A 17,220-nucleotide genomic window follows, 5' to 3' on the forward strand; every position below is an offset into this window, starting at 1 on the left:
CGGTACAGTGGTCAGGAGCGAAGCCTTCAGCGTCCTACTGCTTTGTTTTCACGGCTTGTCTCTGCCGTTAGCTGTGTAACCTTGGCCCAGTTACTTGATCTCACTGAACGTCAGTTTGTTCATCTGTAAAATGGAGAGGTCATCGCATCCAATCTCCGTAACAATCGTGCCAAATGAATCCGCACAAACATTTAGTGCAGTGCCAGACACTACTAGTGAGTAGAGGATGCTGGATTTATCTGGTATGAAAGTAACTTCATAGAGTGAGCTTTAGTAACACGATGTAGTAATAAGAAGTCATTTCCAGGCTTCCCTGGTGGCGCAGTGGTGGAGAGTCCGTCTGCCGATGCAGGGGACGCGGGTTCGTGCCCCGGTCCAGGAAGATCCCACATGCCGCAGAGCGGCTGGTCCCCTGAGCCATGGCCGCTGAGCCTGCGCATCCGGAGGCTGTGCTCCGCAACGGGAGAGGCCACGGCAGTGAGAGGCCCACGTACTGCAAAAAAAAAAAAAAAAAAAAAAAAAAAAAAAAGACGTCATTTCCAGGGACTTCCCTGGTGAGACTCTGTGCTCCTAATGCAGGGAGGCTGGGTTCGATCCCTGGTCGGGGAACTAAGGTCCCGCATGCATGCGCAACTGGGAGTCCACATGCCATGACTGAGAGGTCCACATGTCGCAACTAAAGATCCCACACAGCGCGGCGAGGATCCCACGTGCAGCAGCTAAGACCCGGCACAGCCTAAATAAATAAATATTAAAAAAAAAAAGAGAGAGAGAAAGAAAATAACTCATTTCCAGAGCCCTCTGCCGTAATGAGCCTTGATCCCTGGAGCACCAAGCAGGACCCTCAGATTTATTCTCAACCCTTTACTGTTCTTACTTATTTACTCAGTTCCTCCATTGCCCAGACCTGCCCTTGTCCAAAGGCTCAGTGGCCTCCTCGCTGTCTATTTCATTCAGGACCTGATGGTGAAACTAGGCAAATGGGCAAGCTGTTGCAAGGTGTGAATTCCTTCAACACCTTCAGGGCATGTGCCAGCCCCGTGCTAGACATTAGGGATATACCTTGAGCCAGGGGAACGTGGTCTCTAACCTCATGGAGCGTACGTGGATTTGAGGTTAACGTGGTCACTCTGCTCTAGCCACACCACTTCTGCTTATTCAATGTCCTGAATATGTCAAGCACGTTCCTGCCTCAGGGCCTTTGCACTGGCTGTTTCTGCCACTTGAACACTAGGTGCCCAGACATCTTCATAGCTTGTTCCCCTAATTCCTTTGAGCCGATGATAAAACAAGCGTTCCCTTGTCGGATGCCTTTCCTAATCACTTTATCTAAAATAGGCTTCCGACCCCTATTCGTCTCTGCCTTCCCTGTTTTATTTCTTTATAGCACTTATTAGCACATGACATATAACTGAGTCTCTGTTTGTTAACTGCTTATCTCTTTCCACTAAAACATAAGCTCCAGAGAGCAGAGACCTTGCCTATTTTGTTTACTACTGAATCCCCGGTACCCAGAGCCATGCCTAAGACATCCTGGGTGCTCAGATAATATTCAGTGATGAATGAGTAAATAAAAACAAATACTTAAACATGCAATTACAGGCTAATGAGCTAAGTGTGAGATTGGAGATACACAGGATGGTATAGGAGCCCATGTGAAGGGTGCTCAACTCAGAAGCAGAGGCCAAAGCAGGGGCAGGAGGAAGTTAGAAGGAACGGTCTGTGCAAAGACCTGGGGATGGAAGGGAGCGTGGTGCACTCGAGAGCCTGGGGGTCTTCAGGGAGGTCGGAACGCGTCATAAAGGGACAAGAAATAAGGCCAGAGGTACCAGTTCTCAGGGCAGGCTTTCTAGTCCCGGGGTCCCCCTGTCACCTCACACTCTCTTGGTGGCTGAAGCGTGTACATAACAATCAGGTAGTGACCCAAGTGCTAGGATAGAAACTGCGTATGCCTAAAACTAAAGGAAAGTAGAAGAAACCACAGGCCTGGGCTGGCATGGAGTGAAACAGGTAAAAACACGAGAACAATCAGTACTTTAATCGTATGTGACACTAGGTTCATAAATTCCATGTATTCATTTATTCTTGAATATTCTTTAAACTTATTCTTTTAACTTAGCAAATATTAACTACCTACTCTGTGCTAGGCACCGTCTAGCCACAGAGGTGATTAACCCAGACAGATGAAGTACTCCCCACCTTCATACAGCTTACTGTCCAGGGGGGTGAAAGAAGGAAAAACAAACAAACCAAGAAAACAAAGAAAGAAAATCGCTGCAAGTTGTAATAAAATCTGAAGGAAATCAATAAGAAGCCAGACAGGACACCTGCCAGCGGCAGAATGGCATGAACTCTGTGAGCGGCTGACTTACCCAAAGATGACCAGGTGTGTGGTCGGGGATGCTTGAGGGAGCCGTGGAAATGGTCACAGTCATGCTTCCTGTCTTCCTTCCTGGCACGGGTGACAGTTACCTAGAAATGCTTCTGTGAGGACCTGACCAGAGAATCTTCACTGGTAGGTTATTTGGAGGGACATCCATTTTATTCCAAAACCTCTCCTTTGCATCTAATCACTGGCCATTTCTCCTTCCAAGAGGTACCAAGAACATCCCCTTCTGTCTCCAGGACCTTTGGGGCTGTCGAAAATGTCCCAGCCCACTCTTTTTTTCTTTTCCATTATGGTTTATTACAGGATATTGAATATAGTTCCCTTACTCTACAGTAGGATCTTGTTGTTTATCCATCTTACATATCAATATAATAGTTTGCATCTGCTAATCCCAAACTCCCACTCCATCCCCCCCATGCCCCCTCCCTCTTTGCAACCACAAGTCTGTTCTCTATGTCTGTGAGTCTGTTTCTGCCTTGTAGATAAGTTCGTTTGTGTCATATTTTAGATTCCACATATAAGTGATATCATATGGTATTTGTCTGACTTACTTCGCTTAGTATGATAATCTCTAGGTCCATCCATGTAGCTGCAAATGCCAACCCACTTTTCAGGGTCATCACTCGGCTCCTTTGCCTCTAGTTCATTTAGGACAATAGGTATAAATACACCCTCTTCACAGACTTGCGGGGCATAGGGCCCCCCAAAATGCGGGAGCTCCCCTCTCCTGGAGTTAGATCAATGCAGTCAGTCAGCAACGTCTCCTGAGGCCTGCTGGGCTGACACTGTTCTAAACTCATCTTCCACTCCCCACAGGGTTCACTTTATGATGAACGGGCAAAGGGCCACTTCCTTGGGTTGTCAGGCATGGGACCCCAATATAAATGCACCCCTCATCGGGTGTGGGATTACTCTGGTTGCTTTCCCTCTCAGGCTGCACCTGTGTCCTCCCCCTACACTCCACAAATGTCCTCCTGCCACAGAGACGACCTCGGAAACCTCCCTTCCTCCCCTGGAATCTCTAGCATCAGAAAGGTTCTTTTCCTCTCACCCCACTAAGTATGTCTAAGTATGTTCCGCCCATGACCCATTCCCTTCAATACACCTGCCTTGTGGCCCCAAGTCCAGCGAATTGTCTCGCTGTTTGTCCTTGGGTTCCTACGACTACCTGTGGGCAGAATTATCAGCAAGCTTCGAAAGATCAAGACGTATCTGTGTATTTAGAACAATTTTTATGACAAGGCAAACGTGAATCCAGAAAACGAGAAAACTTACGTAGACACACCCAAGACAGCACCTGTCCCAGAGAAGGGCTAATAGAAAGCAGTTATCAGTCAAGGATAGACTGTTCTTATATGTATAACTGAATCACTTTTCAGTGCACCTGAAACTAACACAACATTGTAAATCAACTATACTTCAATTTCAAAAAAAAATCATATTCCAGAAAAGAAGAATAGGTCGTTTTAAACTCTGTGTTTGCTCTCTGGGGGAAGAAATATGTGAATATGGTCTGGAAGGGCGTAGGGTGACTTTTCTCCCCCAGCTACACGATTCCCCCTGGCGACAGCCACTGCCGACTGTTGCTTGTGACTTTTCCACAGGTTTTGTGAAGAGCTTCTCAATAAGTGAGGCTTTCACTGTGGAGAACAAATGACTCTAACCTGGCTTCACAGTGACTTGTGGAAACGATCGTCTTCCCTCTCCTCCTGACTCCAGCCAATCCCTGTCATCACCTGCACGTCTCCATTGCGTCATTCCATTCTGAAAGAGAAGATGAATAAAGGTAACAAAAAGGCTTTGAAGGAATGTGGCCGAGGTTAGCAGGAATCATACTTGGCTCGGAGCCCCTTCAGAGCTCTGAGCCCGAAGCCGGTTTCTCTATAATGGAATTGTTCCCTAATTGTTCCCTAATGAAAAGGAATTATAATGTTTGATATGATACTTATATATTGTAGAATCTATTTATAGAAAAAAATAAATGCACCATTGCTAGTACAATAGCAGAAATATATAAAGGTGGTGGGACTGTTTGTGAATTGCTTGTTTGCTTGCTTTTTTCTACTTTCTAAATATTCCTTAATGTGCTTTATAATAAAAATAGATATACTTTACAATTTGCAATACTTTGATTTAATTTTATCTGGTGTTCACGCTGCATGTGTATTTAAACATTAATTACACTCCACTGAAAGAGGAAAGGTAGTAAACTCTTCCATGAACACAAACACATCGAGCAAATGAAATCCACTGTGTTCTGGCCTGTATGTTTATTTCGTGAGAGCATATACGGCATCACAGAAAGTGATGATTCTCTGCCAGGCTTGAGTGTTGGGCTTACCTGGGGATCTTCAGAAAAATCCAGAGGCATAGGTCCTGCCCACAGAGATTCTGATGTCGTTATGGGGTGTGGCCTGGTTTGGGGTTTTTATAAGCTTCCCAAGTAATTCTAACATGGAATCAAGGTTGAAAATCACTGATTTAAAAAAAGAAAACAGGAGTGAACCCCACTGAGAATTTACTAAAATAAAACATCTAAGAGAGTGTCTTTATGAACTACAGCCAATCTTGCTCAAATTAGTAGAAAAATCTAGCATTGTGACAGTTCAAGAATGAAAAATACCCTAGAATTTAAAGTTTATTAGAAATAATCATGATCTTCCGTACTCAGCATGTGCCTGGCATTTTACATATATCACCTCTAATCTGCATAAGAGCTCTAGACGTTAAATAGCATGGGACCTTAGTTCCCTGATCAGGGATCGAACCCTGACCCCCAGCAGTGGAAGCTCAGAGTCCTAACCACTGGACCGCCAGGGAAGTCCCCAGTACCCATTTTATTTTATTTATTTTTTATTTTTTTGCGGTACACGGGCCTCTCACTGTTGTAGCCTCTCCCGTTGCGGAGCACAGGCTCCGGAAGCGCAGGCTCAGCGGCCATGGCTCACGGGCGCAGCCGCTCCGCGGCATGTGGGATCTTCCCGGACCGGGGCACGAACCTGCGTCCCCTGCATCGGCAGGCGGACTCTCAACCACTGCGCCACCAGGGAAGCCCCCCAGTACCCATTTTAAAAGATGAGATTCAAAGAAGTTACGCAATTTGCTCCAAAACACGCAGCCAGTAACAGAAGGGGCTGGGGACTTACAACTCTGATGCAGAAGCCTGCGCTTACTTCCCACCCCTCGTCACTTCCACTTAAGAATAAAAGACGCAACTGTCACACAGAACAATGCACAGAGTATGATCTAACTTTCGTTAAAACAAACAGTTCTCAGTGTGCGCGCCTGGAAGAGACCCAGGTGATGGCCACCACCCTGCTGACCCCCTTCTGGGGAGGCAGGCCCAGAGATTTTTGCTTTACATACTTTAAATATTTCTGTTGTTTGGATGTTTTTACAAGGAGCATGAGTTCTATTTGTAAAGTATAATCTATAAAATACTAATACTGAAGTAACCATCACCGGTAGTTGGGGCTCGAGGGTGAACTTCTCAAGTCCAGTCCAGGGTTCCCTAAATCTTTGTCCTCTTCATTGTCCACCACGAGTCATAGCCCTGCCTCGGGGGGATTCACACAAAGGGAATAGTGTGTAAACTATACCTACATTATATTACCTAGAATCATGATACTAATCTATGCACCCCTGTGCCATAAAGCAGAAACTAACACAACATTGTAAATCAACTATACTCAATAAATAATTAATAAAAAATAATCTATGCAGTTCTTTACCCTGAAAGATCTTTAAATTTCTTCCTTATCTAAAAACCTGGCAGGACTTCCCTGATGGTGCAGAGGTTAAGAATCCGCCTGCCAATGCAGGGGACACGGGTTCGAGCCCTGGTCCGGGAAGATCCCACATGCCGTGGAGCGACTAGAGAAAGCCTGCGTGCAACAATGAAGACCCAACACAGGCAAAAATAAATTTTAAAAAAAGATTAAAAAAAAACAACTGGCATTTTTGCGGATGGGGAACTGAGGTCCGACTCACGCGATACTTCCATGGCTGTTTACAGGGCTTCAAAGTTTCCGAATTCCAAATCTCCTTTCCTGGCACCAGCCCTGCTCCAACTCTGCATTCTGGGGAGGTTGGTGACTTCCCATGAAGTCACCCTGGACAACGATTAGGTCATTTTTAAAGCTTGTTTGCTCTTTTAACCGTGAGGGGAAAAAAGTCCAAATCAGTCAAAACAAAACAGCAACCCTATGTGTCCAGAGATGTCCATGGAGAAAGTGGAGATAAACAAGCCACACTCCTGCGTCTCCTAACAGCAGTGTGTCTCAGCTCACTCTTTAAAAGCTGCAGGGTGCCAGGCCCTGGCTTTTATCAGACCCCCTCAGCTATCCCCACAGCTCTACCAGGACTCGCTGCAGGGGACCAAGAGCCCATCGTGTGGTTTCCAAACATAAGAGCAGGCCTCGGTCACAAACAGTTCCATGTTTTTGTTTTTAGCATAAGATAGAACAAATAAACTCTGCAGGCTGCTTGGTCCTCAACGGTATTGATGAGGAGAAATTGCAGATCACAGAGACACGCTTTAAATTAACAGGATGTACATGAGCCAGACGTAAGTAACTGAGCAGGACCAAGGGAAAAGAACCTGCTTTGGAACACTTGTTGAAACCCTCCATGCAACTTCTCAAATAGAAACTCCAGGATTGAACTGCTACCTCTGACATAGTATAAAATAAGGAACAGCCACTTCCTGGAGAAAGTTGACTATAAGTTGAAGGGAAAGGAGAGATTGATCTTCCCTCTGCAGGAAGCAGGGAGGTCCTTGTGGTCTCAACAGCCCTTTCATGTGAACACGTAGCCCTGAGACCGGGGTTCAGGCCGAGTTAATTAGCAGTGTCTGCTTGGGAGAAAGTTCCAAGCAGGATGCTGAGCTGGAAGGAGGGGCAGGCCAGAGCTCACGTAGGGGCCGACCTGTCCTGCTGGGCCTCTGACGACAAATGGGGTGCGGAGTCTGGGTGAAAAGGGGGTACGGGCATTGAAGAGAGAAAAGACACGTGCTCTCCCTCTCACACACACGCACAGGATGGGAACACAAAACAAATGATGGGAAGTGTGATGAAAAAGATCTAGGTCCCAAGAGGGGCCAGATGAGAGAAACGCTGACGTGTCAGCAACGGGTCACATACTCGGAAGTGGGCACAGCCCGAAGTGAAGGGCCCGGTCAGCCTTCTTCTGAAGAGGGAGAAGTAACTGGTGAGGGGAGAGTGTGTGCAAAGAGAGGAGAGACGAACTTTTCGTGACTATTAGAGGCTGTTTATCAGGTAGTTGGAGTGTGTGGGGGGATGGGAGCGTCCAGGAATGAAAGTCTTCATCAGAGAAAGAGCTGAAGGCCTCAGGGCTGGTTCCGGGATTAGAAAGGATGAAACAAGATTCAGAATCAGGGGAAATGAGAAGGCAACATGGGTGGGGGGAGAAGGGGGCAGCAGCTAACACTCAGGGAGCAGCTCCTACGGACCAGGCAGCAGCCCTTACCCTTCAGCTACACCATCTCTCTTTTCTCCATAAACTTGAGGTAGCTTCTAGAAAATTCTACTCCATGGAGGAGGAATTCTGAGGCTACAAAAAATTAAGTAATAGGATCAGCTTACACAGCCATTAAAGGAGGTAGAGATGGGATCTCACCTCACTGCGGCCTTGCTGCCAAAACCCCTTGCTCTATCCCCTTCACCATGCTGTCACTCAAGGTGGGGACAAGCCATGGAATACCTTAAAAGAAAAAAAAAAGAAACAGCCTGAGAAAGTTGAGAGCAATAGGAAAGTATCACATCAGTCTGACTGACCCTCTCAAGGGCTCTGACATCTTAAGATGCATGGCCTACGTGACATAGCGCCTGAGTAGGAGAGTTTAATATTTTGGCATATTGTTTTTCTGGGTGTGGTGCACTATTGTTACAGGCTGCACACCCAGACAACATTGTGTGAGGGTTACTGCTTACCTGGAAACTCCAGGCACCAGGATTTTAACTGCAAGAGTCAGAAGGGGTCCACCCTGTGCAGGTATCTTGCTGTAATAACAGCTGGCAGCTGTCGGGGACCCAGGACTTTATGAAGATGACAGAAGGAAGTGTCGAGAATGCTTGAACCCACACTACGAAATAAGACGATTGCAGGTATTTCTAGATAACTTACAACTTGATGCAACAAACTGTACATGATATCGAAAGGAGTTTTGGCATAAACTCCCAAATTCTTCTCCGTGAAGGGTAAGAAAAACTCTCTAGCCAGGGGTGGCTCAGAGAACGTTCTGGTCTGAAGTCCTCTACATCTCGGGTTTTCAGGTTCGGTGTTCTCCTAAGCTTATTCCACGTTGGTCTCATGTCTCTGCATGGGACTCGCTCAGATTTCACTTTATGCAGTAAATACTCAGTAATGATATTCCTAAGGAGATTTGTTCTCTGCCGTGGGCTCACCCAAATGCCTGCCACTACTGGCTGCTGCTTTGCAAAGGGGTTCTCTACCAGAAAGTCTGAAAACCCATGGTTCTGGACAGTGGTATTTGGATTCTGCCCAGTTTGTGTCAGAAGAGATTGTATTCAGCTTCTTCTGATGGGAAGAGTGACCTCTTTATTTGGGACCCTCCTCTGATCGAGAACAGGGATGCTGGGACACTTGGTGTGTAGTGTATCACAAATCTTTAGGAATAAGAGTTCAGGGGGCTTCCTGTTAACTATTTCATCCTCAGTATTGTGGAGGCTGCACTACGATATGCCGCTAAAGGCCTAGACCTAGTAGGTCTAGGTCCTTAAAAGAAAACCATCCAGGTTTCGATAGTAGGGGAACTAATTTAATTTAAATGGAACGTGAACACCTTTGATGTGCTAGGTGCTACGTTTGGAGCTTCACTTACATGCTTTTATTTAGTCCTAGAATGTCTTTATGAGGTGGGTGTTCTATGCCCATCTTACAGATGAGGAAACCGAGACTCTAAGAAATTAGCTGGCTTGTACAAGGTCAAGGTCACACAGCCACTAGGAGACCAGAAGATCTAGGATTTCAAAAATGTTATGGTGGGTGGTGCTAAAAACACGTAACATAAAATTTACCATCTTAACTATTTTTAAGGTATAGTCCAGTAGTGTTAACTCTGTTCATATACTGTGCAAAAGATTTCTGGAATGTTTTCACCTTGCAAAACTGAAACTCTGAATCCATTGAACAATAACTCCCCCTCCCCCCTCCCTGTAGCCCCTGGCAACCGCGAGTCTACTTTCTGTTTCTATGAGTTTGAGTACTCTGGACACCTCTTATAAGTGGAATCATACCTAGTATTTTCCTTTCTGTGACTGACTAGTTTCACTTAGCATAATGACCTCAAGATCCATCCGTGTTGTAGCATGAGTCAGAATTTCCTTTCTTCTTAAGGCTCCGCAATATTCCATTGTATGCATACACCACATTTTCTCTACAGAGCTAGGATTTTAATCCAAGTTCGGGAGGCTCCGGATCCCATGCTCCTCTCTTGTGCTGCGTAAACCACGTTCTCTGGTCAGTGCTTTAAAGAGAATTGTAAATTTCACATTCTGCGTTAAATGCAAGAGAAGTGAGACAGCGGTGTCCCGGCTCCGCTCTCAGCACTGCAAGCCCAGAGGTGGAGTGGCAGAGGGCTGCCTGACTTACACGCTTTCACGGGAAGCACCCCGACCTTCTCCTCGCACCGAGCCCAGCTCGCCACTCCTCCCATCACTGCCTCCTGACACACGCCTGCTCCAGCACACGCCCGGGCCTCTCCTCTCCGGTATGTCACGTACCAAGGTCTCCAGGACGTCTCCGGCTGAATATAAATAGCCCTGAGACCTCAACCTCCCCACCCTTCCTCACCCAGCCTTCCCTGTTGACCAACTTCCCCGTCCTGTGGGCTGTGCCAGTGTCCTGCTGCTTCTGCAAGTCTGCAGCCTGGTAATCTTTGCTACCTCTCCGGTTTTCATCACTCACCAAACACCGCCAAGGACAGCAGCTTCCTCCTCGGCAGCCCGAATCTTTCCCTTCCCCAGAATCCCATGCAAATTCCTCGACCAGACCCAGATGGCTTTGCACCTGCAACGTGGTTCTTCCTATTCGCCCCCAACACTCCCACCCTCCCCTCCCCCACCCCCGAAGACCGGTCTTGAATTACCTGTAACCGTTTCTCCACAGTCATCTAATCAAGGCGAGCTCAGCACCGTCCTGCTCAGGTCTTTCCCCCAGCTGCTCCTCCTTGCGTCCTCCATCTTCCCGACCCTCCTCGGTCAGCTTTGTTCTGCTCACGGGTATTTTCTGGGCCCGCCCCACCCCCAAGCCGTGCACCTGACCTTCACCTCCACCTCCAGCCTGTGGACAGGCACCTAAGCCACCTTGGTCCTGGGCCTCCTCTCCCGTACACTGCCAAGCGTCCCCACCCTCCTCTTCTCCCTCCTTCTCCTTGGATCGCAATCTGTGACCCAGATTCATTCCACCCCACTGTCTCGTCTGTCATTTCTGACCTTTCTCAGGTTTTGAGATAAGTAACCTGTGTCTTTATAAATATTTTAATCAACTATATATGGATTTATCTTTCTTTTCACCTAAGTTCGCTTGAGCATGAACTTGGATGGCTCTTCATGTTCCCAAGTGGCTCCCTCGTCCTCCCAGCATGTATTATATCATAAATAAATTACGCCATAAATAAATCAGGGGCGAGGAGAGTCAGGATAACATCAGAACTGTTTTTCCAACCGAGATGAGTTCAGTGGGGTCAGGGCTGGGAAGGAGACTCAGAAGCAGTGGAGCTGGGGTCCAGATGCTGATGAGCTCCTGAGACGAGGGCAGCATCTTCCAGCAAAACAAGCCCTGATGGAGATCCCTGAGAAGTTTAGCGGGTGTCTCTGTTCAGGTCTGGCACCTAGGCATGAGGGAGGGCTCCCCGGGCCCTCAGCTAGAGCACGATCCCGAGGGAGACCGCCAAAGTCTCCCAGCTACACCCGCCCCCCAGCATGGGATGCACAGAAGGACCAAAGGAAAGGGGAGCCACGTGCTGGGCACCACAACCGGGGAGGGGGCCGGGAGGAGCCTCGCCGTCGGCAGGGTCCGAGGGCAACACTCTGGACCAGGGGGCGGGTCCCAGCTCATTGGAGGCCAAAGACAACCATGGAACAGACACAACCAGCTCTTGCTCTCCACCCTGTCACGGACGTAACAAAACCTTAAATAAGCCTCCCATAATCCCAATTTAATCCTGAGAGAAGGAAAGGGAAAGAGAGAAGCGGGAGGGTCCTGAGTTGACTGAGGGTTTACCCCAAAGCAACAGAGTTTAAACCGGAAGTGACCCAGTTACTCAAATTGGCAAGAGCCAGGCTCCACCACCGGGAGGAAGCGGGGCTGAAGAGCTGAGCTGGCTTCATGACGGTCTGTGGAATTCCTCTCCTCTGTACAAATGATGTGCCCAGCAAACAGCCTGCAGAAACGGACGACTTGTGAATTAGGCCCTCTGGGATGGCAAGGGCTTTGGAGGTGACCTAGGTGGAGCCTGTCACTTCAGTGACAAGTACGCAGGACTTAAGGAGGAGCAGGGATGTGGCCAGCAGGTGGGGACCCAACACTGGCGCCTGCTTCCCCGCCTCCCCGGCCAGGCTTTCCATCACCTGCCACTGCTGCCCGGCTCTGTCCTCCTCTGAAAGCAGGAGACGTCACACTGAGGGTTACAAGGACAGGCAAACTGAGTTAACATGACAGCATTGGTTTAAATGAAAGGACTCAGTAATTCCCAATATCCCACTGCCTGTATGTACATTAAGAATGTGAAATTGGGCTTTTTTGTGAAATTGATCCATATTCCTATTAATAACATCATTGTTGGTGGCTGAATACCTTTTTAGAAAAGTGTTTTTCATCTTGGGGATTGGTGAACAAGTGAGGATTTGAGACGCTCATGGACTAAAAATTTACCTATATGTTTTGTGTTTTTCTTTCATTTTTTTCTTCCAAGATGTTTTCTATTTGTAAATTAAAATAATTTCAAAATAGAAAAAAAAAAAAGAATGTGAAATTGATGTGGGAGCAGGGGCGGGCAGAGTGGGAAAAAGATTTTTTTTTTTTTTTTTTTTTTGCGGTACGCGGGCCTCTCACTGCTGTGGCCTATCCCGCTGCGGAGCACAGGCTCCGGACGCGCAGGCTCAGTGGCCACGGCTCACGGGTCCAGCCGCTCCGCGGCATGTGGGATCTTCCCGGACCGGGGCACGAACCCATGTCCCCTGCATCGGCAGGCGGACTCCCAACCACTGCGCCACCAGGGAAGCCCGGGAAGAAGCTTTTTAACATCAAAATCTAGGTGGGGCAGAGGACTTGGGGGAGTGGGCAGGTAGAGGTAGCTCTCTGCCAGGCCCCAGGTCGGGTGACTCGGGGTAAGAGATCGGGCACCTGGAGCGCCCATCCTGCCGGGTGTGAAGAGGGAGGGCCCAGGCTGGGCATCCCTGCAGCTGGAGGGTTAAACTTCAATCACTCCTCACTTGAAGAACATTTACTGTACCTTTTATAGGAAGGGTGTTTCCCCCCGCCCCAAATTATACCCATTCTCACAATTACCTAACACTTTTTCACAATTATGGAGAAGAAGCAAACCCAGCTTATTCTTACCTTTTTCTGAGTACAGTCCTGTCCCAAATCCCCCTTCACTTCTAAGCCGAGGGTAGAATCTCTTAGTGATGAATTAGGGAGTCACGGATCATCATTCTGCGTGATTAAGGATTCATCTTCCCCATGTGAATGCTTCATTTCCCCCATGGAAGAACTATGTGTAGCACAGAAGCAGAGAAATGTAGTTAAAAGCTTATTATGAGTCATCTCATAAGCTTATTATGAGTACCTTTATTCCAAGTGATAAGTGAAAGCGAATACCTCTTTGGGTCTAGATGAGCACGCCTGATGTTTAAGACGCACTTGTTGAATGAAAAGTGTCTCAGTAATTATAGCTAAATGCCTCCTTCCATTTTGTTGGCTGCAATAAGCTGAAGCTAATTATGTTAATCACACCTGTCATTTATATCCAGAGTATTGCTGGTCTTACATTAGAAGGTAACAATTTTCAAGTTTGTGAAGCAAGTTTACCCCGTCAAATTGTTTCTTGCTGGCTTTTTTTTTTTTTTTTTTTTTTTTTGCGGTATGCGGGCCTCTCACTGCTGTGGCCTCTCCCGTTGGGGAGCACAGGCTCCGGACGCGCAGGCTCAGGGGCCGTGGCTCACGGGCCCAGCCGCTCCGCGGCATGTGGGATCTTCCCGGACCGGGGCACGAACCCGCGTCCCCTGCGTCGGCAGGCGGACTCTCAACCACTGCGCCACCAGGGAAGCCCTCTTGCTGGCTTTTAGGGGTGGGGAGAGAGAAGGGAAGGTGATAGACAGACCCCTGGGGTCTTTGGCTCTGGGTTGATCATATGTTTGTGCTTATGTGCAAAGAAACAGCCACAAATGAATCTTGAGTCCCTGGGCCCAGGGAGCTAGGAAGGGGCGTGTGCTCGGTGTTGCTGTGGACTCAAGCATGAGTCTGGGAGTCAAGTTGGAGGCCTGTAGGACTTTCTGCTTACAAACCCCCCAGGTGATGTGACATTTACACAAGTGAGGGTACCCGGCACCACTTCCTTGCACTGAATGTTAAAGAACAGCTAAGTTCTCTCAGGTTATTTTGTGCAAGGGAGTCAAAGGTGACAGTACTAATCATGACCACGTGACTAAGTACCATAGGAGGAAGGCATGGTGGACCCTGCTGCTTGTGAGCCACCCCCGCAAATCCATATGTTGAAGCCTAACCCCCAAGGTGATGGCATTAGGAGGTGGGGCCTTTGGGAGGTGGTTAGGTCATGAGGGTGGAGCCCTTGCAAATGGGATTCGTGCCCTTATAAAAGAGACCCCGGAAAGCTCCCTTGCCTTCCACCATGTGAGGACACAGCAAGAGGCACCAGCTATGAACCACAAAGCGGCCTCTCACCTGACACTGAATCTGCTGCTGCCTTGATCTTGGACTTCTCAGCCTCCAGAACTGGGAGAGATAAATGTCTGCTGTTTATAAGGCACCTAGCTGATGGTAGCTGCTATAGCAGCCCAAACGGGTAAGACAACCCCATTTGCGTGTGGTGGGTAAAAATGGAAGTGGGCAGCTGAACCCGTCAGTACATATCCTTGCTTTGTTTTATTTATAATACTAACATAATATCCACTGTGTGCTGGGCATTTTCCCTAAATGCCTGACTCAGGCTCACGTTCATTCATGACAACCCTGAGCCTGGTCGCTCCCCCAGGGAGGTGGAGCTGGGCTGGGGACGCTTCACGGCTGGTGGCAGTCTGTGCCCCCTGCCCCGCACTGTTCTGACCTTCCCTGAGGGTCAGCAGTGCTGGGTCACAGCATGCTCCTCTCCCTCTGGCCCTAATCACCTCGGTAACCACCTAATTATTTGTTCACTCCTTCAGCCCCGTGTACCCGCAATGGCAGAGTCTAGACCTGTGACACTCACCAGTGTCTCCAGGACCCAACTCAATACCTGGCACATCGCATAGGCCCTCGAAAGCGAATGGCTAGATTCAAGCCTCGGTTCTATTCATCTGTAATATATGTAGAACTGAGCTGACAACAAGAACAGTCTTAGAATTAATCTTGTTTGGTTGAAATTGATACATTCCAAGTATATGAGACATTTCCAAAGTCTGAAATCGTCTAAAAACTATGGTTTTACAAAATAGCAATTTGAGATATCATCTATTTAAAGTGTACTCTTTTCTAGGCAGTTATGTTAAGCATGTGACATGCATTTTCTCATTTAATTTTTATCACAACTCTATACAGTAGACACTACTTTGTCTACTTCTTTTCTTTCTTTCTTTCTTTCTTCTTGCAATTTCAGATGCACTTGCACAAAATTGGTTAATTGTAATGGGTTAATTGGTTAAGGACCACTGTCGTTCCAGGCATGGCCCTCTCCTGCTCGTCTTTTATTCATTTATTCATATTTTAATTAAAAAAATGAACTTGCCAATGAACTTGCCGCCCAACCCAAGAACCAGAACGTGAACAGTAACTCGCATCCATCTCTGTGCTCCTCCAACCCATTCTCTTGTTCACCCCCCCACACAACCACTATCCAGAATTTTGCATTTCCTTGTTTTTTTCTACTGTATACCCAAATACCTGATTGCTTAGTTTTAGTTAGATTTGGACTTGATGAAAAGGGTGGCAGGCTTTTGTTCACTGAACATCACATTCCTTAGGTTCGTCCATGCTTTTCACAAGGGGCTGGAGTTCATTCATTTTCTCAGCTGTGTAATTTTTCCATACATTCTTCTGTTGATGGGCATTTCTGTTGCTTTCTATTCTTTGTTATTATGAAGGGCTGTTTCTCTTAGGTATAATGTCGATTCTGCAGAGGAAGAAATGGAGGCACAGAGAAGTTAAATAACTTACCCAAGCTCTCCCAGCCAATAAGTGGCTGAACCGGGATTTGAACCTAGGTCTCGCTAGCTCTGAAGCATGTCATCTTTCACCACTTTGTTCCACAGCCTCTATCAGCCTTCCCATAAGAAAAAGATAACAGGAAGTAAAGAACACATTTTCCTTCCTCATTTTACCGGTAGAAAGTGACCCCACCCTCGCGTTGTCTACAGGAGAAGAAAAACTTGTACGTTGAGTTAATTAGCCTTTCAAATAAAATCACTAACTCTCTTGAATGAAGCAGCTATCCACTCCTCCCCATTTCAAAAAGTGACATTGTTGGGTACAGTATTTGTCTCAGAGACTACGTGTCCAAATAGTTTGGCTTTACACCTACAATCTGTTTAGCTCCTGGTTTGGAACCTAAATTCCCTTTACAATAGAATCAATTGCATGTGCCTGTGTGTATTTCTTTTTGTTTTTAATCAAAAGTTTTAAAGTAGAAAATGACGGGAAAATAAAATGTTCGTTTCTACAGCCTGCTATAATGTTCCTAGAAGCAAGATAACTAAATTCAACTCTTTGGGTTAAAAATAGGTTTTACATGGAGAACAGCTCAGTAAAATAAAAGAAGCTCTGATCATATAAACTGTAGATCACAATTTTAAAACAGAAATGATTTTACTTACTTGTGAGGAAACTTTCCAAAGAAAATGCTTAGTTATTTGGAATTTAGAAAAAATAGGAATGAATGCAATGTGTGTTTGTGTTTATACAGTTTGCTCTTTGAAAAAACAGACATTGCTGTACTTTGGGCACTAAACTGTGTAAACCTTGAATTTGTGTAGATGTTTGATGTGGACCAGATTGAGGTCTGGTTTCTACAAGGTCACATTCTGGCTCCAGAAACCTCACTGACCCGGTGCTGTCCTAAAACAGACCATCCTGTGGGCAACCCATTTCTTTTGTTTTTTAACCCATTTCTTTAAGAGATATTTCTCACTTCTATTTCCAACCTTTCTGTGTATGTGGATTTGAGGCACACAGATGTATTTACTGTTGCTTAAACATATAAAACAGAAAAGTTTATACTCATATAACAACTTTACAGAAAGTTTAGAAAATAGAAGGAAAAAAAATCCGACATACTCTCACCATCTTCATTTAAACTCCTGTCATTGTTGTGTTTTTCCTTTTCATCCTGGCCTGTGTGTATATACATCCTCTATAGGGCCAAACAGGGATGTGTCTAGATTTCCCTATGCTGCCTGTCTTTGCCTGGGTTTTCCCAGCAGCCGACCCTGAGACGAGGTATTCATGCAAAGGTAGTTTATTTGGGAAGTGCAGGCAACACCACGGGGGGCATGGGTATCAACACAGGGGAGGGAGAGCAGCTGACAAAGAGCACCCTTATCCAGTGATAGAAGCTTAACCCCATAGGAAATTTGGGG

At 46.7% G+C, this 17,220-nt stretch overlaps 1 long non-coding RNA gene across 1 annotated transcript in view; it reads right to left on the minus strand.

Moving 5' to 3' along the window:
* Window positions 1-512: 512 nt before the first annotated feature.
* Window positions 513-17,220, minus strand: part of LOC109550253 (uncharacterized) — a 44,936-nt gene continuing 28,228 nt past the window's right edge. Inside the window, exons 7-15 of the long non-coding RNA XR_012327542.1 lie at window positions 15,530-15,758; window positions 12,992-13,145; window positions 10,518-12,050; window positions 10,022-10,175; window positions 8,341-9,896; window positions 8,027-8,110; window positions 4,731-6,539; window positions 2,373-4,153; window positions 513-736 (exon numbers count right to left, since the gene is read on the minus strand). This is a non-coding gene — a long non-coding RNA (uncharacterized lncRNA). The remainder of the gene's footprint in view (window positions 737-2,372; window positions 4,154-4,730; window positions 6,540-8,026; window positions 8,111-8,340; window positions 9,897-10,021; window positions 10,176-10,517; window positions 12,051-12,991; window positions 13,146-15,529; window positions 15,759-17,220) is intronic.

The sequence above is a fragment of the Tursiops truncatus genome, chromosome 18 (genome assembly GCF_011762595.2).
Source record: "Tursiops truncatus isolate mTurTru1 chromosome 18, mTurTru1.mat.Y, whole genome shotgun sequence".
NCBI lineage: Eukaryota > Metazoa > Chordata > Mammalia > Artiodactyla > Delphinidae > Tursiops > Tursiops truncatus.